Source organism: Dama dama, chromosome 3 (assembly GCF_033118175.1).
Source record: "Dama dama isolate Ldn47 chromosome 3, ASM3311817v1, whole genome shotgun sequence".
NCBI classification, from domain to species: domain Eukaryota; kingdom Metazoa; phylum Chordata; class Mammalia; order Artiodactyla; family Cervidae; genus Dama; species Dama dama.
The window spans coordinates 59,209,490-59,235,439 of record NC_083683.1 but is presented as its reverse complement, the minus strand read 5'-3'; the positions used below and the strand labels follow the sequence as shown (position 1 = coordinate 59,235,439).

General features: G+C 37.9%; 1 protein-coding gene across 5 annotated transcripts in view; it reads left to right on the top strand.

Annotated features, from left to right (window-relative positions):
* The window catches only part of FRS2 (fibroblast growth factor receptor substrate 2), a 102,378-nt gene that overhangs the window by 63,862 nt on the left and 12,566 nt on the right, over window positions 1-25,950 (top strand). For all 5 annotated transcript variants that reach the window (XR_009690687.1, XR_009690685.1, XM_061130268.1 and 2 more), the window contains exon 4: window positions 21,886-21,980. The gene's annotated coding sequence lies outside the window, so the exon portion shown is untranslated. The remainder of the gene's footprint in view (window positions 1-21,885; window positions 21,981-25,950) is intronic.

Below are 25,950 nucleotides of genomic sequence, written 5' to 3'. Positions count from 1 at the left end.
GACTGCAGCCATGAAATTAAAAGATGCTTGCTCCTTGGAAGAAAAGCTATGACAAACGTAGGCAGCACATTAAAAAGCTGAGACATTACTTTGCTGACAAAGGTCCATCTAGGCGAAGCTATGATTTTTCCAGTAGTCATGTATGGATATGAAAGTTGGACCATAAAGAAGGCTGAGCACCGAAGAATTGATGCTTTTGAACTGTGGTGTTGGAGAAGACTCTTGAGAGTCCCTTGGACTGCAAGGAGATCAAATCAGTCAATCCTAAAGGAAATCAATCCTGAATACTCATTAGAAGGATTGATGCTGAAGCTCCAATACTTTGGCCACCTGATGCATAGAACTGATTCATTAGAAAAAAACTCTGATGCTGGGAAAGATTGAAGGCAGGAGAAGAAGGGGATGACAGAGGACAAGATGGTTGGATGGCATCACCGACTCAATGGACATGAGTTTGAGCAAGCTCCAGGAGATGGTGAAGGACAGGGATGCCCGGCATGCTGCAGTTAGTGGGGTTGCAAAGAGTCAGACAAGACTGAGGGACTGAACAACACCAGTTATAACAAAGTTATGATATCAATATAAAATGTCAATAGATAGCTCTGCATGTGGGGTATATGGGAAATCTGTATTTAATCTTCTTAGTTTTTTTCTGAAATTGTTCTAAAAATAAAGTTTATTTTAAAAAAAGTACTGAACCCTCAAAATTTTATTTTAAACCCAGACAGCATGTGCTTCACAACTTTTATCAGATTTTTGCTCATTCCACTCTTAAATATATTTAACTCCTGGAGTAACAAAAGTTTTAAAAAATCTAGTAAAAGAGTAATTTGCTTGAGGATATTGCATAACTGGTTCTTGCAAACAGGCCCAACATTTATTACGCTGCATTTGCTGCCAGCTGAAAGCCTACTCACAAATGTTAGGAAGTTGTGTTTATTATAATCTAAGTCCTTTATTATCATAAAAGTTTTTAATCTTTAAATCAACCAAAGTTCTTGTAAGAAATACTGACAACACCTTTGAATGAGTAATTTGTTGCCTAGAAGTTCTTTCTTAACTCTTTAATATAATCTTATTTTTAGTAGTTTAAATAGAGATGTTGATTTCAAATAAGTAACTTATTTTTCTATTTTCAGAACAATTTTGCCTTGGAGACCTGAATAATTAATTGGTTATCTCTTTTATTACTACAGCAAGTGTTACTGGGTCCGTACATTAGGAAAACAGCATTTGTTGCCTACAATCCAGATATTTCTTGGCTGGTAACAAGGAGAAGTAATATATTCTGAATATTTTCCCTTTCTATCAGTCATACTTAGTTTTAACAAATAAACATGTTATTTGTTAGTAATTTAATTAAAGTGAAAATGTGCATGGTAGCTAACCCAATCTTAAATTTCAGCCTTATCATAATAGGAATTTACGCCTTTTTTAGCTTTACTTTTGGCTTACTTGTAGATGAAGGGAACAAAAGCTGAGCCCTTTATTCTTTGAATTTTTAAACAGATTTTTGGATGAATTAATGCAAAGAAAGGAAATTTTTGAAGAAATTAATATATTATTAATAGCTTAATCATTATCTCAGTAGCCTGTGATTTTCCAAATTTGTGCTTTCCATTTATGTAATTGCATTCCTTTTTTAGCTGAAGTAACTCCCAAGTAACTAAATCATAGAAATATCAAATAATTAGACCAAAGATATTGGTTTTGGAATTGCACATCACAGGTAGTTCAACTGATATTCAAAGACAGTACTAGTTAATATTAGGCACTTTTGAAGGTTAATATAAACAGTAGTCTCAGTCCTAGGGTATTCTCCTTTAAGTAGGCCCATCCCAAGACTTCAGGAACTTCAAGGACTGGCCTAGCTTGGAGGAATTGATACAGCTTGGATAACGACTCTTAGGCAATTGGCTTGCCCAGATAGACTCTTTAGGCATCGAATGTATAAAAACTGCGATCCAGATGGCAGTCTTTATGTAGTATGAAAAGGAAGACATCTGATACAATTTGCATCTTGTGAGTATACTTGCCCACTTTTAAACCACATGATAGCATTACTTCTAAGAGAAATTTTTTGGCATTATATACTAAAATTCACAGCATTTTTCATGAAGTGACTGTCAGTGTTTACCCAAATCTAAGTGATAATTTTAAGCTCTATTTTAAAGAATGCAAGTAGCTGAAATGTGTAAACTTTCAGTTAGAAGATAGATAAGTACTAGGGATGTAATGTACCATGTGATAAATATAATTAACACCTCTGAATGCTATACATGAAAATTGTTAATAGAGTAAGTCCTAAGACTTAGGGCTTTCCTGGTGGCTCAGTTGGTTGAGAATCTGCCTGCAATGCAGGAGACACTGGTTTGATCCCTGGGTGGGAAAGATTCCCTGGAGAAGGAAATGACTACCCACTCCAGTATTCTTGCCTGGAAAATCCCATGGACAGAAGGGCCTGGTGGGCTCCATGGGGTCACAAGAATTGGACACGACTTAATAACTAAACCACCAACCAAAGCAGTATAATAGGAGAAGGGGTTGCTGTTGTGGAGTAAAGGCTTAGGTGTTTTCTGCAGAGTGCTCAGGAGAGTTCTCTAAGAATTGGTTTGTGAGCAAAGATGTGAGACAAGTAAGGGAACAGGCTGTGTGGGTATTTGGCAGAAGAGTGTTCCAGATAGAACAATTACAGAAGCCTTGAGGTAGGAGCATACCTAGTGTATTCAGAAACAGCCAGGAGCCAGCCTGTGTGGCTGGAGCAGAGTGGAGGGGAGAGTTGTAAAGCACCTGTGATCAGTACTGGAGTCAGAAGGGCAGAAAACCGTACTAAAGTGTTTGGGACCTTGTAGGCCAGGCTGTTAAAAAGTCTTTAATTTTTACTTTGGGGGAATAGGGGGAGCCATGCAAGATTTTTGTCAGGCAAGCCTGTAAACAACTTTGAAATGGGCAAAAAATGATGAACAGTTTTTCTGTCTTGCTGTTCATTGGGGTTATCTCTGTCTCCTTTTCCTTCCTTTATCTTTTCTTTGCATTTTGCTTAGGATTAATTGAATATGGTTTTTAAAATTCCATAGAACCATTACTTTATATTTCTAAGTATTTAAAAGCTTTCTTCTTACATCTTTCCCTGTGTTCTTTTTAATGCAAAGTATTTTTTAGTTTAGTTTTTGAAATTTACTTCAGTTGTAAGAAACTCAAGTCATCTCATCCAAATCCTTAACCAGTAGCAGAATCTACTGAACACGGGTAGTGACTGAGAAAGAACTCAGCATTAAAAGGGAAATAGTTCTTTATTGGATTGATAGAATCTATGTTATTCTCATAGATGTCTGTGGTTTTGTCCAAATTAAGTCCATTGTACCGCAAAACAAAAAGCTTAAAGACAGCTTACTTACTCCTCCTTACTGCTACATATTATTTTCTCCAAACTAACTTACTGTGGTTTCTGCAGAGTCTCCCTTACTGATTGGTACTGCACTGTTCCCTGTATCCCGTCTCACCTTGTGTCATTGTCTTCTCTAGGCTCCTGTGATACATATTACTGGTGATTTTCTTCCTGCCTCTTAGTGCCTGTCCAGTCCCTTTTGTGGACTTCTCTTCCTCCGCAGTTTCCTTAAATGTTGGTGTTTCTGAGTTTCTCCAGGTCTTACTTTTCTTCTCACTGGGGCAATCTCATTTTGTCCCCTGCCTTGCATCCATAAGCTAATGACTCCTAGATCCTTATCTCCAGTTCAGATCTTTCTTCCGCCTCTGTACTTGTATTTCTGTTTGTCTTTTGAGCACTTCCGCTTGGATATACAGGCATTACAATGTGTTCAAAATGGAGCTGTCTGCTTCTGTAAACCTTGTGTCATTCCTGTGTTGCCTAGCTCTTTGAATGGATGTGAACCAAGTGGAAATGTAGGTGTCCTCCTCGACTCCTGCTTATCTTCCCAGTCTAGTTGGTTAGCAGGTATTGTTGATGCTTACTTCTGAGTATTGCTCTAATCTCTCCTTCTTTCTCCATCTTCATTGTTCGCTACTCTAATTTAGACTCCAGATTTCTGCAGCAGCCTCTAAACCTGTTATAATCATACAAGTTAGGCAGTGGTGGTGTTTTTAACTTGCCTGTGGGGAAACATAGATTCAGAGATGTTAAATGAGAACTCAGCTCTTTCTAGTTCTAAGGCTCATATTTGCACTATATCATGCTGCTTTGCTAGCATTATCATAGATTGATACTGCCTTCTATTGGACGAATTTAGAATGCTTAAAATGAAGGATTATTGTAGATTCTAATGTATTTCAAAATACATTCAGAGAGCAGACCTGGTGTAGGTCATTTATTCACTATATGAGGATTAAAATTCTTGCCTTAGAAACATTCTACCTTCTTTTTAGCAGGGTTAATAGTTTCAGAGAATTCAAATTTGGAATTTGCATGCAGAAAATTAAAAATTTTAAGGCTCTAACAAGAATATTTTGAGACTGATATTCCTTGTAGCTAACTGTTGAATTAAGTAAGTTCTTGGTTTGTTTCTTGGGGTGGGGTTTGGTTTCTTTCATTGTTTTTTTAAAGAGAATTTAAGGTAGATTAACTTCAGCCAGTACTAGTAAAGAAGCATTTTGAAAGTGTGACAGAGGAAAACATGTTAGCAATTCTGACTGTTTTCCATAGAGATTTGTTTCTCCTCATTTGTCTTTTTTAAAAAAGGAGATGTTCTAGCCATTGCTTTCAAATTCTGTTTTATCATAAGTTGTGCTCAGAGGGAATAGCCCCAGTGACCTTAGCTATAGTTTTGAATACAGCTCTTCAGAATTCTCTTTATCACAGATGATTGATATTCTGAGTTTAAGACAAGATAAATCTGAAGCAAAAAACCCACCAAACCTTTAGGGAGAGAGTGCATATTGTCTTTGTTAAAGTTGTAGACACGGACACTAAAAATTCTAAGTTTGTCTTTCAGTAAGATCTTGATTGATTGATTTTTTTTTTTCCTTAAGTTCGCCATTTGAAGATGGAGAAAATAGTTACCAACAGTCTGCAATACAAGATTGTTCTCTGAACAAATAGTTATCATGGCTCAAAAGAATATTGGGTCTTAGACACTGAGATCGTGTTCTGCATTCTAAGTTGCTTCAGTCGTGTTCCATTCTTTACCCATGGACTGTAGCCCACCAGGCTCCTCTGTCAATGGGATTCTCTAGGCAAGAATACTGGAGTGGGTTGCCATGCCCTCCTCCAGAAATCTTCCCGACCCAGGGATTGAACCCACATCTCTTGTGTCTCCTGCATTGGCAGCCAGGTTCTTTACCCCTAGTGCCATCTGGGAAGCCCCCCAAATCCTGTTACTTGATTGTAACTATTGTCTGGTATATAGGAAGGCATAAAGAAAAAGATATTTTAAACATCCTTTCATTAGTGTTAGTTGATAGTCTTCATTGATTGTGTGGTATTTCATTGATTCCAAGGGACATTTTCCAGTTTTATTCACTGAAATTTGGGTGTATCTTACAACCAGTGGTATGCTGTAGTTTAATTGACACCTTCTGCTTCTTGGTGGGATACAAAATATCAGTCTTAAAATCAGTTGTGTCTTGGTTTTGATGAGAACAGTATATATCTTCGTTGGTATTAGAAGTAGTAACAGTGATAATATTTGCAGTCACCATTCCTGAAGATCACTTTTTTGGTAACCTCTACTTTCTTAAACATGACCAAGAACTGGAAAGTAAGCAGAAGAGTCTTCTGATGCTTACAGTTGCCGTTAAAAAGCTTGTGAAGTGATGACTATGTTCTTGAACATAAAATGTGTGGTCTCTGAGTTGAGGGCCTTTTTTTGCACCTGTTCCTAATAGGCATGGGTGTCTGATTACAGAGTCTAGGATTTGAAAGAATAAACTTAACAAAAAAATGTGTATACGTGTTTATTAAGTGACAGCTCTAGGACATGCTGTCTATCAACTGAGAGTGAGGGTGACCATAAATAAAGAATTAAAATCTGTTTTTAAAAAACAGTCCCAAACCCAGACAGAAGGCCTGACACACACAAATTGCCCCGGTTATAGCTTTAGAGAGGTTCTTTATCAAAATGCAGTCTGTTTGATTCCACTGGCACTTCCCTTTAAGGGACAGATGTATTTTATTTTGATTGTTTAAACATTTAAACAACATTTGTTGTTGATTAAAATTTCCCCTCTTATGGCTGAATGAGATTGTCAGAATATATTTTGCTCTGAAGATATTGAAAACTTTGTGAAACTCACCTCTCAGATTCTGCTATCATGGTAGTCTCTGGTAGTCTCTGTCCATGTTGCTGAATAGCGTTAGAGTACCATTTTCAGATCTTTGGGCTGAAGACTGGGCATAGGTTGTAGGAAGGTCTTAGAAAAGAACAAGGAGAAAAATGTGGAGAACACACTGTTGTCCTGAAGTATCTCTAGGATTTCTCACTGGGAAGTTGTGCATGTCCAACTGCATTTTTGTTTGGAATAAATCCAGGGTATGTATCTCATAAATTCCTGGTATTAGGGGGTCTTTTGTGACATTCCCCTGAGACATGAATTCTGAGCATAACATTGCTTACTGTGAGCACCTTTGGCCTAAGAGTGGATGTTAAGCTCTGTGTTTTGGCAGGTTTCCAGAGTTTACTAATTAGGTATTGCCTACTTAGATTCTCCTGGCAATCTTTCTTGCCACTGTTTCTTCACACTCTGCCCTAACCTGTTTCGTATGTCGTCTGCCTTTGGGCCCTGCTTAGACATTTGTAGCTTTTCTTTCTGAAGGAGCCTTTAATAAGATATTGGTTTGTATATTCTTTAGTTAACTATTTATTGTTAATTATAAAAGCAATTCACACACTATAGAAAATATGAAGAGAATAATGCTTTACATCTTACTACTGAGTGCGCCAGTGTTAACATTTTAATGTCTTTTAGTCTGGTCTTTTTTTCCCTAGGTTTATGCATTTTGTTTAGGGTGATGGAATGAAAAGTAAGTGTAAGTGTTATTTTTTAAAATGAGAATCCTCTTAAACTTGTTACTGGGCATGCAAGGTGATTTTTAAGATAAAGCTTTTTTTGGGGAACAATTTTAGATTCACAGAAAAGTTGCAAAGATAGTACAATGATTCTCATATATCCTTTACTCAGTTTTCCCTAATGTTAATCTTATATAACTCGGGTACACTTGTCAAAACTAAGGAATTAACACTGGTATAATACTATAAACTACAGACTTCACTTGGATTTTTCCAGTTTTTCTACTAATGTCCTTCTCTGTTCCAAGATTCAATCCAGAACACCATATTGCATTAAAAAAAAATGATTTTGTCTTTTTTATTTTTGAAGACATTGCTTTAAAAGTGTAAGATAAATTATCAAGCCTGTTTCTTTAGATAATTTGTTTGGACTGAGACAGACACAGAAAGTCATGAGTGACCTATTCATGAAGTAGTTTGAGTTTTTTTTTTTTCTTTTTTTTTTTAATAGAGTTGCTTGGCATTTGGTTTAATGTATTTTGAGCAAATTGAATATGTGTATATGCTTTACATACATGCAATCAATATTGAGATTTTTAATAAGTCTAGTAACTAGTATGATAACCATCTGAGTTTGAAAATATAGGTTTATGGTATATTCCTCTTATATACCTGTGTATTCAGTTTTGAAAATTATCTTTTTATTTACTTTTCTGTTATTCTTCATTAATATTTATTTTGTTCTAGGTAAAGCATATTATATAAAAAGTGAAGATGCCTAGAGATTTTCTTGTATGTCTTGTAGTGTTATGTTAATATTTGTGAAAGTGAAAGTCACTCAATCGTGTCCGACTCTTTATTACCTCATGGACTGTACATGTACAGTCTGTGGAATTCTCCAGGTCAGAATACTGGAGTGGGTAGCCGTTCCCTTCTCCAGGGGATCTTCCCAACCCAGGGGTCGAACCCAGGTCTCTCACATTGCAGACGGATTCTTTACCAGCTGAGCCTCCAGGTTGGAATGATATTGAATAATTTCTATATTCCTTTAACATGAAATTGAAGTACGAGTGGTTTGTGTTTCGTGTTTTGTTGTTTTAAAGAATAAGCCATAAAGCCAAGTGCCTTTAAAGAACTATTAGTTGTGTCATAGTAGGGAAAAGATTATAAAGTTCATATTTGGACTTTACCTCTTATTCTTGATCAGTTTAGTAAAACCTCCTAAGTTAAATAGTTATTATACTAGCATTCAGTCCCTGCTAGGGGGCTAGTATCTACTACTAAATTTATAAACTAGAGATTTATTATAAGGAACAAGCAGTCATTGGTTAATTTGACACAGTTGTAAGAATTGATATATAGAATTAATCCCTGAGTTGAAGAACACCAACACGGCATTCTGATATAAACACAGAAAACTGAATGCACTGTCTCCATGAGATCTGATGTATGTAATCATCCCAGTTTTCAGAGTTATGATAAATACTTTCTGGAGAACGGCTATACTTTTTTTGCTCCTACCTTTCAATCATGTGTCTTCTTTCTGTGGTGCAGTCTGAATTTTTCAGTGCAGAGAGCTATGTGACCTTTCGAACAGATTGTGCACCCCTTGATGTCGCTGGAGAACAGTGTTTGGTTTTCTGGTTCATATTTTTATATTACAACAGAGGACTTAAACTAAGACTTTCTCTGGGAGTTCCTGAGGCTGATAATAATTTTCCTGTGATTGAAGGTGCTGGGATTGTTGCCATTGGAACTGATTACAGTATTGGATTAGCTGAGGCAGAGTGTGACTCATGTACTGGGTTTGCAAATCTGTAGGTGTGTTTCTGTATCTTAGGGCAGAGATTATGGGCACCTAGATTTAATTGTGTAAATTTCATCACCAGTGTTTTTGAGTTTAAGCATGTTCCAAGATTATAGATGATTCCAGGATTGAATTATGACTGGGGTTATTAAAGGTAGAGGTTATGTTTTGTATCTTAAGCCATTTTAGTACTTTTTTCTCAGTATTTGCTAAACACACAGACATACATACAATTCTTGACTGGTAGTGATATGGATGGTAGATCAAGATATACATACAGATTCTTGGATTTCTATCCTAAATCCAAATGCATGATTGAAAGTGATTTTGTCAAATTCAGTGTGTTAAAGTGGGTGACATTTTCCAGAAATGAAATGGGGAGAATCTGATGTTCAGAATCTGATGATCTTACAGTGACACCCACTGCAGGTCTGGATGCTGTTGGAAGTATGTTTATGTTTAAAGATAGATGCTGTGACTTACTGGTTAGACCTCAGGCATTATAGTAGAACACTGGTAATTTTATTCTTTGGAATTAGATATTCTCATTGTATTTATTCTAGACTTTCTTCTTCTATAGGGAAGTATTTTGGTAGAACATCAGTGGCGTCTTTAAGATTGTAAGGGAAAATGTAAACTGTCCTCAACAGTACAAACTGGCACTTCATGGAATGGCATGAGCCCACCTTCCTGACTGTCTCCTATTATTTTCCCATGCATACCCTACATTCCAACTAAAAGGAGCTATTTGCTTTTGGAGGCTGTCATGTTCTTTTAGGTTTCTGTGCTTTATTAGGTTGGTGCAAACATAATTGCGGTTTCGGACCATGAATTTTAAATCATTATAATTAGGCTCAAACACATCTTTGTTAAGCAAAGTAGGAACCACTACAGTCAACACGTTTTTGTCAATGAGAAATAAGTTTACTTATTCCTGTAGTGTAAAAATCCGTGTTTCGGGATTTGGCAAACTCTTGGAAAACATTTTCTGCATCCTGCTTATTGTGGAAGCATTTTCCCTGCAAAAGTTGTTGAGATGCTTAAAGAAATGGTTGTCCGTTGGCAGGAAAGGTTAGGTGAATATGGTAGATGAGGCAAAACCTGGAAGCCCAATTCGTTCAACTTTTGAAGCGCTGGTTGTGCGATGTGCGATTGGGTGGTGTTGTGAAGAATTGGGCCCTTTCAGTTGACCAATGCCAACTGCAGGCATTGCAGTTTTTACTTTAAAATGACGATTATTATTATTTTTTTGATTTCCGGTCAGCTCACGAGGCACTCACTCGCTGAGCTTTTTCACTTTTCCAGTTTGCTTCGAATGCCAAATGACCACAGCATGGCCAACACTGAGCTCTTCAGCAGCTCCCCGTGCAGTTGTAAGAGGGTCAGCTTGGGTGGTGGCTCCCAGCTGGTCGTTGTCACCTCCAGTGGCCGGCCGCTGCGCTCGTCTCCTTTGCACAACTTCTTGAACCACCACTGCACTGTATTGTTTGTTAGCAGTTCGTGAGCCAAATGCATTGTTGGTGTTGCGAGTTGTCTGCAGTGCTTTACAACCCATTTTGAATTTGAATAACAAAATCTCTCGAATTTGCTTTTTGTTTAACATCATTTCCATAGTCTAAAATAAATATAAAATAAATAGCATGTGATAAGTCACTAACAAAACATAATGTGAGAAATGCGCATTAGAATGATGTGTACCATAATCACAGTTATTTAAGAATGTATTCTAATAGCAACTGGCAAATCTCAGCAGTGCAAAACTGCAGTTACTTTTTTCTAACCTAATAGTATGCACGCTTCTTAATTTGGATTGTCCTCGCCCTAGCAAACTTCCATCTCTTGAGACTTGACTTAGTGGCTCCATGCCTTTCCTTCTGCTCTGAGTTAAATGTTCATATGGCACTGTTGCATGGATCTGTAACTCTGCCCTGTATTCCTTTCCTTGTCTGCCTCCTTCACTAAATAGTAAATTTCTTAGAATCAGGGAATGTGTACATCATCTTTATTTCTTTAACATTTGACTCGGTGCCTGGCACAGAGAATTGGTGCTCAGAAAATACTTGTTTGATGCTTTATTGCCTAGATGGAAAAATGAACTCATTTTTATTGATAGCTGTTTAGAATCATTTTTATCTACTAAGTAACTTTTTGTTAGCTTAATTTAAAAACTATGTCTAAAGTAAGAAATAAATGTTTATTAATATTTTAGATTTATCCTTAGGAAAATCAATCTCTGGCTGTTCAAATATGTATAGGCATGTACTTCATCTTTTTTGACAATCCTGGTTTTACTTGTCTCATACAGAGAAGACTGAAATGAGAGGAATCTGGTTTAAGTTGGCAATACAAGGAATTTAGATTAAACATAAGGAGTTTCCAGAAAATAAAGTACTAGATATTGAAGTGATTTTTAAGTAATGTAATTGACTTTTTTTGAGAGTTAAAAAAGGGAATGGTTCACCAACATTTCCCTTAGTAGAATAAAAAACCTGAAGAAAATTTAGAGTTATGCAGATACAACCATATTCATGGATAGATGCTTAAAAATACTTGGGTACCTTTTTGTTTTACTGTATACATGTGTATTTTAAAATTTCAGCTAACCAAGGAAACTGTGTGGCATGTATCCTTACTTTTTACAGAATGGCTCTGGTTTAGTGACTAGCAGAATGTACTGAGAATCTCCTTCCTTAACTTTTTTTTTTAAAATTTCTCATTAGAGTAATATAAATAAAAAAAAATCCTTAGCAATGTTAAGAATAAACAGAAAACTAAGGTATATCAATACAGAAAAAAAGAGGGACTTCCCTGGTGGTCCAGTGGCAAAGTCTTCGTGCTCCCAAATGGAGGGGGCCCAGGTTCAACTAGAACCCACATGTGACAAGTAAAAGATCCCGCATGCTGCAGCTAGGACCCAGCACAGCCAAATAAGTACACAAATATTAAAAAAAAAATAATGATAACAAGAAAAGACCTACCCATTGGTTTAAAAACAATCAACCAGACCACCGACACAAAGAATACGGTTTTTCAATGCTGTTCTCTTGATTGTCTTAATGTAATTATCAATAAATATGGCAGTTGGCTGTGCCCAAAATATAGTTATATTGTTATGCTTTTAACTATAGATATTCTTTCATGGCTGTATTTGAACATAACTACTGTAGTAAAAGCCAAGTTCACCCTCCATGCTAGTGAACCTAAAGAGCAAATATATCTTGCTGAGCAGCAAATGTATAATCATGCTAGTGAATAGAGTTCAGTGTTCTCTTTGCCTGTCATTCTGCAAGAATTTGTATTGAAATCATTTAAGACAGCTTTACTAAAGTTATTACTGTAACTTCTGTTACAAGGATGGTGCTTAAATTCTGGGCTTTTGCGTCTACAGCGCAAAAGGCTCCTTTGTGATATGAGACAGGATTTTACATGCAGTGGTGATATAATAATGACTGTCTTTTTAAGCACTGTACATTTTTCTAAATGTCTTTATAGCCAGAATTTATTTGGTTTTCATAATAACTTTGTGAAATAGGTGTCCTAATCTTATGAATAAGAAATTTTAGGCATAGAAATTTTGACTGAGTGCCAAAGGCATACAATATTATCTTATAATAAATTAGTGTTATTATTTCAGAAGCTATCATTTACTACATGCTTACTATATGCTAAGTTCTATTTTAAGCTATTTACATATATTAATTAGAACCTGGACTTTGTAGTCAGATCTGGATTCAATTCTGGCCTTTCCTCTTATCAGTTGTTAACCTTGGCAAGCTACCTAGTCTCTTCAAGCCTTGGTTTCCTTATTTGCTTCATAGAAATAATGGCAGTGCCTACCTCACAGGGTGGTCCTATGGATTGAGATAATTCAAGTGAATCAATTTCTGGTATAAAGTAGGGGCTTTAAAACCAGTTTATTTAAAAAGCATGTTAGTTGACTGTATTTAGTGTAACTTTTAGCTCTTTGATAATTTTTCTGGTAGAATCATTGTATTCCCCTTGAATATAAACTCACAGTTCAGTGTATGTGTGTGTGTGCGTGTGTGCGCATGTGTGTGCGCGTGTATAAACACATATATGACTGTTCCATAGAAAACATCCATGTTACATGATTGTATAGTAGCTAAACTGCTTTTCCCCCCTCAATACCTCCCAGTCACCTTTCAGTTCTAAGCCTTCTGCTGGTCAGAAGGAACCAAAGAAGATACCTGCGGCATTCATGTTCCAAAGTCAAAGGCAAGATACCCTCTTGTCCACCCACTCCACACAGCACCACTTGTTTAAAACTCAGAATGTGGTGTTTTTACAGGAAGTATCCTTTTAAATGGGCTTCCCCGGTGGCGCTTGTGGTAAAGAACCCGCCTGCCAGTGCAGGAGATGTAAGAGACGTGGTTCAATCCCTGAGGCGGGAAGCTCCCCTGGAGGAGGGTGTGGCAAGCACTCCAGTGTTCTTGCCTGGAGAACCCCATGGACAGAGGAGCCTGGCAGACTACAGTAGTCCATGGAGTGGGGAAGGGTTGGGCACAGCTGAAGCAACTTAGCATGCACAGAGCGCAGCAGACCCCTTTAAACAAGCACATAAAGTCATTTAATTCCTGATACAACTGATATGCTGTATATTTGCACTGAAGAGCAATAAGAAAGCAAGCAAAAAAGTCATAATATTTGGCACTGCTAATGAAGTAATTTAAAACACTGAAGCTAAATAATATTGATCCCCAAAAAGAGCCCTAGAGAGGATTCTGGGAAGCTGGAATAGGAAGCATCAGGAGTCTGTCTCCCCACCTAGACAGCAGAATCTGATGTAACTGTTTTGGAATTATGGAACTATTGAAGGCTTGTGCTGCCAGGAAAAGGCTCAGATGTAAAATTGCAGCCGTCCTCTTTTGCCACCTTTGTGCCGCTTCCATATAGCTTGAGGAGACAGAGTAGGCAAACAGTACCTTCTTCTCCAAATATCAGCAGTCTGTAGTTGGGTCAGAGATTGCTGCTGCTAGTCACAGAGGTGTAGACAAAGGTGAGCATCTATTGTTGTTGCAAGCCCCTCCCCCACCTACTAAAGTGATATCCAGAAAATTTAAAGGACTGGCACCCTTAAAAGATCCAGCAATCCCATTCCTGGGCATATATCCAGAGAAAACTACTTCAAAAAGATACATGCACCCCAATGTTCATAGCATCAGTATTTACTATAATCAAGATGTGGAAGCAGCCTAAATATCCATTGAAAGACGAATGGATAAAGAAGATGTCATATGTATATATACAGTGGAGTACTGTTCAGCCATAAAAAGAATGAAATAATGCCATTTGCAGCATCATGAAATTCTGGAGCTGAAAAGTACAGTAACAAATGAAAAATTTAGTACGAAAATTCAAAGGCAGACGTGAGCAGGCAGAACAAAGAATCAGCAAAGATTTAAGATTCCCAAGGAAAACATTGGAAAAAAACAAACAGCCTGAGGCACCTGTGGGACACTGTCAGACAGACCAGTGTACATTCTGTGGAAGTCCCAAAGAGAAAGGAGCAGAGAGAACATTTGAAGAAATAATGGTTGAAAACTTCCCAAAGTTAATAAAAGACTTGAACATAAATATCCAAGGAGCTCATTGCACTCCAAGAAGGATTAAGTCAAAGAGACATAGAACAAGACACATTATAATCAACCTTCCAAAAGACAAAGGCCAGAGATCTTGAAAACAGCAGGAAGAAGCCTTAATTGTCACATACTACAAGGGATTCTCAGTAAGATTAGTAGCAGCTCATCAGAAACTATGGAGGCCAGACGGGAGTAGGCTGATATATTCAGAGTGCCAAAAGAAAAAAAAGTCTACCCATCAAAAATCCTGTTATCTAGCAAAACTGTCCTTCAAAAGTGAGTGAGAAATTAGGATAGTCCCAAGTAAACAAAAGCTGAGGGAGTTCATTACCTGTAGACCTGCCTTGCAAGAAATGCACAAGAAAGTTCTGAAAAGTGAAGCAAAATGGCTCTGGACAGCAACTTTAAGTTGTAAGGAGAGTTAGAAATCTCAATGAAGGTAAATACAGAGGAAATTATAAAAGCTACTTCTATTGTAACAAAGATTTATAACTATACTTTTTATTTTCTACATGATTAAAAGGTTAATACATTTAAAGGAAAAAATTATTAGCCTAAAAGCTCATATTGTTGTATCTTTGGTTTGTAATTATTTTCTATGTCATTTAAGAGATTAATGCATTTACTTATTAGTTTACATTTTGGGACACATGGTGTATAAAGATGCAATTTTGTGACATCAGTACTGAAAGGAGTGGGAATCGAGTTGTAGTGGAGTAGAGTTTTTGTATGTTATTGAAGTTAAGCTGGTGTAAATTCAAGTAGAACTGTTACACCTTTAGTATGTTAAATGTAGTCCCCATGGTCACCACAAAGAAAATAGCCACAGAATATACACAAAAGGAACTGAGAAAGGAATTTAAACATTTTACTACAACTTAACACAAAGAAGCTTAAAGCATATAGAAAGCAAACAGTAATATGATAGCAGTAATAACCTGGTGGCTCAGCAGTAAAGAATCCAGCTGCTAGTCCAGAAGCCACGAGTTTGAACCCTGGGTCGGGTAGACCCCCTGGAAAAGAAAATGGTAACCCACTCTAGTATTCTTGCCTGGGAAATCCCATGGACAGAGGAGCGTGGCAGGCTACGGTCCACGGGGTCGCAAAGGAGTCGAGGACACAATGTAGTGACTAAACAGCAACAGTAACGAGCTCTCCTTATCAATATTAAAAGACAGATTGGCAGAATGGATAGAAACATGATCCAACTATACACTGCCTGTAAGAGACTCAGGTGAGAGTCAGTGACCAAAAAAAATTACAAAAATGGAAAAGATGTGCATGCAATTAGTAATCAAAAGAAGGGCAGGTGTCGCTGTACTAATATGAAACAAACTAGACTTTAAATTTTAAAAGGTTACAAGAGATGAATATATTACGTAGTGATAAAGTGTTTAATAGGGCGAGAATACATGGAACATTTTCCAGGGTTGACTGTGATGTTAGGCCACAAATTAAGTCTCAAAAAAGATTTTCAAAGATAAATATCATACAGAGTATCATCTTCAATTAGAAGAGGATGAAGTTAGAAATCAGTGACAGGAAGAAAGCTGGAAAATTCACAAAATTGTGGGAATTAAACAACATACTTTTAAACAACAAAGGAGAAATCACAAAGGGAATTAGAAAATACTTAGAGGCAAAAGAAGATGAAAACACAACACGCCAACACTGACAGGACACAATGGAAGCAGTGCTAAGGGGGATTTGGGTAGTTATAAATACTTACGTTAATATAAAAAGATCTATAGCTTTATAGCTTAAGGAAAGAGAAAAAGAGTAAACTAAAACCAAAACTAGCAGAAGGAAGGAAATAATAAAGATTAAAGGAGAGAGAGATGAGATAGAGAATAGAAAAACAAAGTCTGTGAACCAAAAGTTTGATTTTTGAAAACATCAACAAAATAGAAAAGTTTTTGGCTGGATGGACTAAGAAAAAAGGAGGAAAGACTCAGATGACTAAAACCAGAAGTGAAACTGGTGACATCACTATCAATTCTACTGAAATAAAAAGGATTATAAGAGAGTAATATGAACAGTTGTATGCCAACAAATTGAAGAAACTAAATGAACAGGCCAAATTCCTAAAAATACAAAACTTACCAAGGCTAAATCACAAAGAAATAGAAAATCTGAATAGACCTATAAGGTAAGGAGATTGAATCAATAATAAAAAATCTCTCGTGTAGAAAAGCCGTGGCTTCACCAGTGAAGTCTACCGGTTAAAGAACTACTGTCTGTCCAAACTTTTTCAAAATACTGAAGAGGAGAGAACACTTTGCAATTCATTCTGTGAGGCCAGTATTACCCTGATAACAATTCCAGACGAAGATATTAACAAGAAAACTACAGGCCAATATCTCTTGTAAACATTGAGAAATCTCCAACAAGATGCTAGGAAACTAAATTCAGTCACATAATAAAAGGATTATATACCATGTCACAGTGGGATTTATTGTTGGAATGCAAGGATGGTACAACATAATGTACCACAGTAACGGAATGAAGGAAAAAAAAATCATCTCAATTAATGCAAAGAAAGCACTTGACAAAATTCAGCACTTTTTCATATAAAAGCATTAAAAAAAACTAGGAATAGGAGGAAACCACCTCAACACAATGAAAGCTACGTATGAAAAACCCACAGTGTACGTCATTTTCAATAATGAAAGACCGAGAGCTCTTCCCTCAAGACCAGGAACTAGGCAATGATGCCCATGCTCATGACTTTTATTTAACATAGTATTGGAAGTTCTAGCCAGAGCAAAGTCATCCAAGTTCAGAGAAAAGAAGTAAACAAATCTCTGTTTGCAGGTGAGGTGATCTTATTTGTGGAAAACCCTAAAAATTCCACACAAAAAGTACTTTCAGAACTGATAAACGAATTCAGGGTACAAAGTCAACATGTAAACATTAGTTGCATTTCTATACATTTGCAGTGAATAATCTGAAAAAAAAATTACAAAAACAGTTCTTTTTACAGTGGCATCAAAAGAAATAGGATACTCAGGAATTAACCAAGGAGGTAAAACACACAAAACTACAGAATACTGCTTACAGAGGACATAAAAGCACATCACATGCTCATGGATTAGAATACACAATATTGTTAAAACACCAGTCCTATCCAAAGAGATTTACAGATTCAGTGCAATCCCTGTCAAAATTCCAATGATTCCCCCCCCCCCCCAATAGGAAAGTAATCCTATCCTGAAATTCATATGGAATCTTGGAACCCTGGATAGCCAAAACAATCTCACAATTGGATGACTCACACTTTTTGATTTCTAAACTTACTACAAAGCCACATAGTAAAAAGAGTGTAGTACTGGCATAAATAGAGACGTAGACCAGTGGAATAGAATAGAGAACCCAGAAATAAACCCTCACATGTCTGGTCAAATAAGTTTTGAAAAGCATTCAGTGGGGACCATTCACTGGGGAAAACGAGTCTTCAACAAATGCTTCTGAGACAATTGAATATCCACTTGCAAAAGAATGAACTTGGACCTTTACCTAACACCATATACAAACATTAAATCAAACTGGATCAAAGACCTAAGTGTAAGACAAAAAACAATGAGATTCTTAGAAGACAACATGGGGCAAAAGCTTCATGACATTGGTTTCGGCAATGCTTTCCTGGATATGACACCGAAAGCATGGGCACCAAAGCAAAAGTAGACAAACTGGACGTAATGAGAAATAAATTTGTTACCTCAGACAGTATGTAACAGAGTGAAAAGGACAACCCAAAGAATGTGAGAAAATATTTGCAAATCATATATTTGATAAGGGATTAATATCCTGATATATAGAGAACTTATACTAAAAGTCAACAAAAAGAACAGACAGCCTGATTAAAAAGTATTCAAAGGACTTGAATAGACATTTCTCTAAAGAAGATACACTGTGGAGAGCAGTATGGAAGTTTCTCAGAAAATTAAAAATAGAACTGCTGAATGATCCAGCAGTACCACTTCTGGGTTTGTGTCCAAAATAATTGAAAGCAGGGTCTTGAAGAGATATTTGTGCATCCATGTTCAAAGCACCATTATTCACAATAGCCAGATGGTAGATAAATGTCCATCAGTGGATGGATTAGCAAGTTTTTATTCAGTGGAATATTACTCAGTCTTGGAAAGGAATTCTGGGCAGAAGATCTAAACAGACATTTTTCCAAAGAAGACATATATAGCTGACCAAGAGGCATGTGAAAAGATGTTCAGTATTGCTCGTTATTAAAGAAATGCAAATCAGAACTACAGTGAGATATCACTTCACACAATCCAGAATGGCTGTCATCAAAAAATCCACAAACAATGAATGCTAGAGGTTGTGGAGAGAAGGGAACCCTCCTACAGTCTTGGTAGGAATGTAAATTGGTGCAGCTACTATGGAGAACAGTATGGATGTTCCTTAAAAAACTAAAAATAGAACTACCATGTGACCTAGCAGTCCCACTACTAGACACATACCATGAGAAGATAATTAAAAAAGACACATGCATCCCAGTGTTCATTGCAGCACTATTAACTATAGCCAGGACATAGAGCAACCCGAATGTCCATCGACGGCAATGGATGAAGATGTGGTATATGTACACAACGGAGCATTCAGTTCAGTCAGTCTCAGTCCTCTTTGCGACCCCGTGAACCGCAGCACGCCAGGCCTCCCTGTCCATCACCAACTGCCGGAGTCCACCCAAACCCATGTCCATTGAGTCGGTGATGCCATCCAGCCATCTCATCCTCTGTCATCCCCTTCTCCTCATGCCCTCAATCTTTCCCAGCATCAGGGTCTTTTCAAATGAGTCAGCTCTTCGCATCAGATGGCCAAAGTACTGGAGTTTCAGTTTCAATATCAGTCCTTCCAGTGAACACCCAGGACTGATCTCCTTAGGATGGACTGGCTGGATCTCCTTGCAGTCCAAGGGACTCTCAAGAGTCTTCTCCAACACCACAGTTCAAAAGCATCAATTCTTCGGTGTTCAGCTTTCTTTATAGTCCAACTCTCACATCCATACACGACCACTGGACAAACCATAGCCTTGAGTAGACGGACCTTTGTTGGCAAAGTAATGTCTCTGCTTTTTAATATGCTGTCTAGGTTGGTCATAACTTTCCTTCCAAGGAGTAAGCATCTTTTAATTTCATGGCTGCAGTCACCACCCGCAGTGATTTTGGAGCCCAGAAAAATAAAGTCAGCCACTGTTTCCACTCTTTCCCCATCTATTTGCCATAAAGTGATGGGACCGGATGCCATGATCTTAGTTTTCTGAATGGAGTATTACTCAGCCATTAAAAAGAATGGAATGATGCCATTTGCAGCAACATGGGTGGACCTCAAGATTGTTGTCCTGGGTGAAGTAAGACAGAGAAAGAGAAATACTGTATGACATCCCTGATGTGTGTGATCCAAAAAGAAATGATATAAATGAATTTAGTTACAAAACAGAAGCAGACTCACAGACTTAGAGAATGAACTTATGGTTGCTGGGAGGAAGGGATGTTAAGGAGTTTGGGATGGACTTGCACACCCTGCTGTATTTAAAATGGGTAACCAATAAGGACATACTGTGTAGCACAAAGTACCCTGCTCAGTGGTATGTGGCAGCCTGGACGGGAGGGGAGTTTGGGGGAGCAAGAATGCATGTGTGTGTATAGCTGAGTCCTTTTTCAGTTTACCAGAAACTGTTATACCATTGTTAATCGGCTATACCTCAATGCAAAATAAGTTTTTTTTAAAAAAAGGAAAGGAACTCTGACACATATTACAGCATGGATGAACCATGAAGACAGTATGCTAAATGAGATGAGGCAGGCACAAAAAGATAATACTGTACAATCTCATGTCATGTCAGTGCAGAGTTTGAGCAAACTCTGGAGATAGTGAAGGACAGGTAAAGCCTGGCACGCTGCACTCCATGGGCTCACAAAGAGTCGGACATGACTGAGTGACTGAACTAAACCGTACAATCTTACTTATATGAGATGTTCAGTCAAACTCATGAAAACAGAAGGTAGATGTTGGTTGCTAGTGTTTGGGTGGAGGCAAAATGAGTTGTTTTTTTAATTGTGTAGAGTTTCAGAGTTCTTGATATTGGTTGTACAGTATTGAATATATTTATCACTACTAAAACTGTACCCTTAAAAATGGGTAAGATGGTAAATTTTGTTAAGTGTATTTTCCCACAATTTTAAAAATTAGAAGTAAAAGAAAAAAGATCTGAAGGTGAGAATATAAATTTTCCAGAGTTTCTCACAGAGGGTTTTTAATATTATCAAGAGCTTTATAGATTTGCACACTGGTTCTTTTGTATGTTTAACTTCATTTTAGAACTTAGGACTTTTCCTTGATATTGGGATACATCTTTTAATCATGTTTACTATGAATAAACTCTTTTCAGGATAGGGGTTGTGGGATGCTTATGAGTGGATCAAGTAAAAAGAAGAGAGGTTTTTTTTTTTTCTTAGTTAATTGGCTAAAATCTCTTAAAAGAGAGAGCTGGACAAACATCACATAAGAGGAACGATTTATGGTAGAATTAGCTGGACAGTTTTATAAGCTAGAGGTAAAGTATGATGTATGTTAAACTTCTGGAGGGGGAAAAAAACTGCTAAGGAAAAGGCAGTTGGTTGCTGCCCACCCTAATGTAGGGTGTAGCAGCAGCTCACAAGTGCTGAGCAAACTCCTAGCTGAACCACTAATTTTATGTATAGGTTAGAAGTCCAGCATGAAAAATTTTGTTTGTGTGTGGGTTCATGGTTTTGAAAATATTTGTTTTGGGTATCAGTCATATTTGTTAATATATAGATTAAAATGAAGCTTTGTAAAACCCCTAACATAATGCCTAATATAGTATAGCTATTCAGTAAATGGCTAGTGCTCATGTTTGAATTTGAGTTTTTTTCATGTGTTGTAAAAAGTGAATAGCCAGAAAATTTTCAAAAGTATATTGTAATCTCTTGAAACTCTAGATTGTAATTTATTGCTATAATTTATGTCATTATCCTGAGGCTCTATGGCATGCTTGTTGATACTGTTTTCTGATGAGTGACTCTTCTGATTTTATTCTGGGGGCCCTTGTGGATTAGGAAGATTCAGAGCGTGGATTCTAGTGTCAGCTCTGGGAGGAGGAGTGACAGTGAGATTTTGGAGAAGTGACTGGAGATGGAGAATTAGCCTGCCATTGGCTAAAATGGGCTTTTAGAGCTACTGCATTTTTACTTTTCTTTCGAAAAGGCTGTGTTAATTGGTACCATGTAGACATTTAGGGACGGGGGAGCCTGGTGGGCTGCCGTCTATGGGGTCACACAGAGTCGGACACAACTGAAGTGACTCAGCAGCAGCAGACATTTTATATTAAATTTTAAAATGCTACATTTTAATAAAAATTTAGACTTTTTAGTTTGTTTAAATAGATTAACTGAACTAACAATGCTGCCAGAAGTCTCATAAGAAAAACTGTCTTTAAAGAAATAACAAATTCTTGACTTTTTCTTGTTAATTCTAGGTTAAGTCAGCAAACAAAGAAAACATGGGGTTTTGAAGTATGATTAAACTCCTGATGCTGCAGCAGAGGCTAAGAAGATTAATGGCCAGATCTAGGTAAGTGGAGGTTTACTTTTTAAAAAATCACTAAGTCCACAAACTGTGTTTTTTTAAACTGGAGATTTTAATAACGGTATTTTGAATGCAATTATTTTGCCTCCTGATACCTCTCTGGGCTTCTCTGGTAGCTCAGATGGTAAAGAATCAGCCTGCAATGCCAGAGACCTGGGTTCAGTCCCTGGGTCAAGATCCTCAGGAGAAAAGAATGGTAATTCACTCTAGTTCTTCCCTGGAGAATCCTATGGGCAGAGGAGCCTGGTGGGCTACAGTCCATGGGCTCGCAAAGAGTCAGACACAACTAAGTGATTAAAAAACTACGTTGTTACCTCCCAGACCTCAAAATAAGGACAACTGACTTTAAGAAGACAGTGTTTACTAATTGAAATGTCTGGCACAGTTGTTGCAATGTTGGTCTTCCCAAGCAGAGGCTACCTTTAGAGGGAGTATAGTACATCTCTTTGTATTTTTGCGGAGTTATAAACTTGAATGAGTTTATGAGATCATGTGGTTTCTCATCAAGTGTTTACAGTATTCATGCATATTAGTAGGTCTAGGTAACCCAGATTGTCTCCAAGTATTAATCTGATTGTCATAGATGTAGAATATCTAGTGTCTTGTTTTTACCACTGCCTGGGAGTTTGTGCTTCAGGAGGAGGAGTCAGAGATGTGGGTGAAAACTGCATTTAAAAAAGTCTCCTTCTGTGTTGGAAGATTGAGCAGAACAGCCTGTCCAGCTGTTTGCCACTCTCACTCATACTAAGGTGATTTTTTAACCATGCTGAGGCCTCCTGTTCCCTTTTGCCTCCCTCTGTTTTCTCCTGTTTCATCAGCCCTCTTCTTTCTGTGCTTCTTTCCTGAGCAGACCTGTTGGCCCATCACTTCAAACCCCTATATTGCCAATATCCTTTCATTTCTTTGTCCTTTTGCACTCTGACCCGGGTCAGTTGAACTGTCTACCCTCTGGACTGCTGAGCACAGCTAGAAAAATAATATAATCTTACTCTCCAGCTTCTTCTCAGTCTCAGCATAGCCTGCTTAATAATCCTGCTGCTTTTCTTGTGTGGCTCCTCAGGGAAAAATACTGACATTCTGCTCAAGTCCCTCATTCTGCAAACTTGCCTTCTGTTTTACAGAAGAAATGAAAGATGATGGATATTATCTGTTTCAGCTTCTCTGATATGTTCCACTCATTTTTCTTTTCTGCTCTCTCTCCTCAGAGGGCTTCCTTGATGACTTAGCTGGTAAAGAGTCTGCCAGCAATGTGGGAGACCTGGGTTCATTCCCTGAGTTGGGAAGATTCCCTGGAGGAGGGAACGGCTACCCACTCCGGTATTCTGGCTTGGAGAATTCCACGGACTGTATAGTCCCTGGGGTCACTAAGAGTTGGACTTGACTGAGTGACTTTCTACTGAGTGACAACTACTCGGAGCACAAGGCATTCCTTCTCCTCTGGGCACGCTTTTGAGCCGGGTCCCAGAACTCAGCTCTAGTCTCGTCTCCCTGCTTGTCTTGATCCGTCTCTGACTGTCTCTTTCCTTTGGTTTTTCCTATATTCTTTAAACTTTACTGACACTGCAGTTGGTGATTGCAGCCATGAAATTAAAGGACGCTTGCTCCTTGGAAGGAAAGTTATGACCAACCTAGACAGCATATTAAAAAGCAGAGACATTACTTTGCCAACAGAGGTCTGTCTAGTCAAGGCTATGGTTTTTCCAGTGGTCATGTATGGATGTCAGAGTTGGTCTATAAAGAAAGCTGAGCGCCGAAGAATTGATGCTTTTGAACTGTGGTGTTGGAGAAGACTCTTGAGAGTCCCTGGGACTGCAAGGAGATCCAACCAGTCCATCCTAAAGATCAGTCCTGGGTGTTCATTGGAAGGACTGATGTTGAAGCTGAAACTCCAATACTTTGGCCACCTGATGCGAAGAGCTGACTCATTTGAAAAGACCCTGATGCTAGGAAAGATTGAGGGCATGAGGAGAAGGGGATGACAGAGGATAAGATGGTTGGATGGCATCACCGATTTGATGGACATGGGTTTGGGTGGACTCCGGGAGATGGTGATGGACAGGGAGGCCTGGCGTGCTGCAGTTCATGGGGTTGCAAAGAGTCGGACACAACTGAGCACCTGAATTGAACTGATCTGACATACTGATTACAAATCTGCATAAACCTGTGTCATCTTAAAACAATAAATAACTCAAGAAATGTATTTTCTTTTGAAACCATGTCCAAGCATACCCTGTCACTTGAGGCTTTCCTTTCTCACTGTGTTCTTAAAAGAGCCTTTTCTATTCTCTGGAGGACTACCCCTCATCTTCCATTTGCTCACTGCATAATGGCTTCTACCTCTACCTAATACTCCATCATGGAGAGGACCCTCCTTCTTAACACTTTCTTTTCTTAGTTTGTACCATTCTGATTGTTTTTCTTCTCCGTCACTTGGTTTTCTCTAGTATTTACACATTTGTGTTCCCCAGAATTTCAGCTTCAGCAGACTGCTCTTTATCCCGTTCTTGAGCAGGATCTTCTGTTTTATAGTTTCAAATACCATGTGTCCCAATATTTTACCTCTTCCCTCAAGCCCATTCTGATGCACTTAACTCTATTACATGTCTCCATTCGGTTGTTCTCTGGGAATCGCAGTTTAACATGTCTAAAACTGAACTAACCACCATCACTTCCTCTTGAAGACCTGAAAAGATTTTTCCTATTTCAAGTAATAGAGCCAGCACCCTTCATCTGCACTGAAAATTACCTCTTACTTCCTGTATACCTAGCTAGACACTCAATGCTGCTGACTTGATTTCCTAAATATTTTTAAAATTCACAATTTTCATCTTTGCTACTGTTGCTGCTCCAGTTTTAAGTCTTTGGCATACTTCAGTTTTCAGTAGTTTCTAACTGGCTTTCCCTTCCTCTGAGCTAAATTCCCACTTAAAATTTTACCTTGCAGATGGAGGTATCTAAAATGAAGTCATGACCACCTCACTTTCTGCTTAAAATACTTAAGTGGCTTTCCATCTTGTGAGGATGAAATTTGTTCTCTTTGCAATGGCATACAAGGATTTCGTGTCACATGTTAGGCTTTTCATTATTTTTGCACTGAACTGAAACAACTGAACATGGATAGAGTCCCCAGGTAGATTGTACCACCATTCATACATCCCTGACAGAATCAGAGGTGCTGCCTGAACAGGTAGCCTATGAAGATGTTAAGCAGAAGAATGGTTTTTCTACTCCTTTTGAGAAATAGTTGAAAACTATTCATTTGAGACTTCTGTATTCAAGTAAAAGCCACACTGTAGTAATCATTTAGCTCTTTGTATTCTTGAGGAGTTAGTGGTGAGTATGGATAAGCAATTTCAAGAAGACTTTTGTTTTTTTGTTTCTGTCATCTCTCTGCTTTAAAATTTTTCAAAAAATATTCTTTTGGTCTCCTCAGAATTTATTAAACACTTACTAAATTTTTTTTTTTTTGCTGTGCTGTCTGGCATGTGGGATCTTGTTCTCTAACTAAGGATCAAACCCGTGCCCCTTGCAGTGAACCTGTGACTGCCAGGGAAGTCCCAAACACTTAATGATTTAATTTTTAAAAATTAAACTTTTATGAAATAACTGTCTGCTGTGTCAAACAGTATGTTTAGTGCCCTAGAAAATTCAGAAGACAAGGTTCTTCTCCTCATGGAGACCACAGTGCAGTGGCCGGTGAGACAGCTGAACATGACAGTAGAATATGATAAGTGTCCTGATGGAGTCTTGTCCATCTGACTGCGGGGGCATTGGAGGCAGGTGAGCTTCAAGTTAGTTAGTTGGCATCCCAGACCCCTCGGTTGTTGTTGAGGGTATATAGTTTGGCTCCTGCTTGTATTTCAGCCTACCCCACACTCTCATTGTACTGGATCCCTCACTTTCTCCTGAGGATAGCACCACCTTTCATGACCTTTATCTTTGCATCTACTTTTTT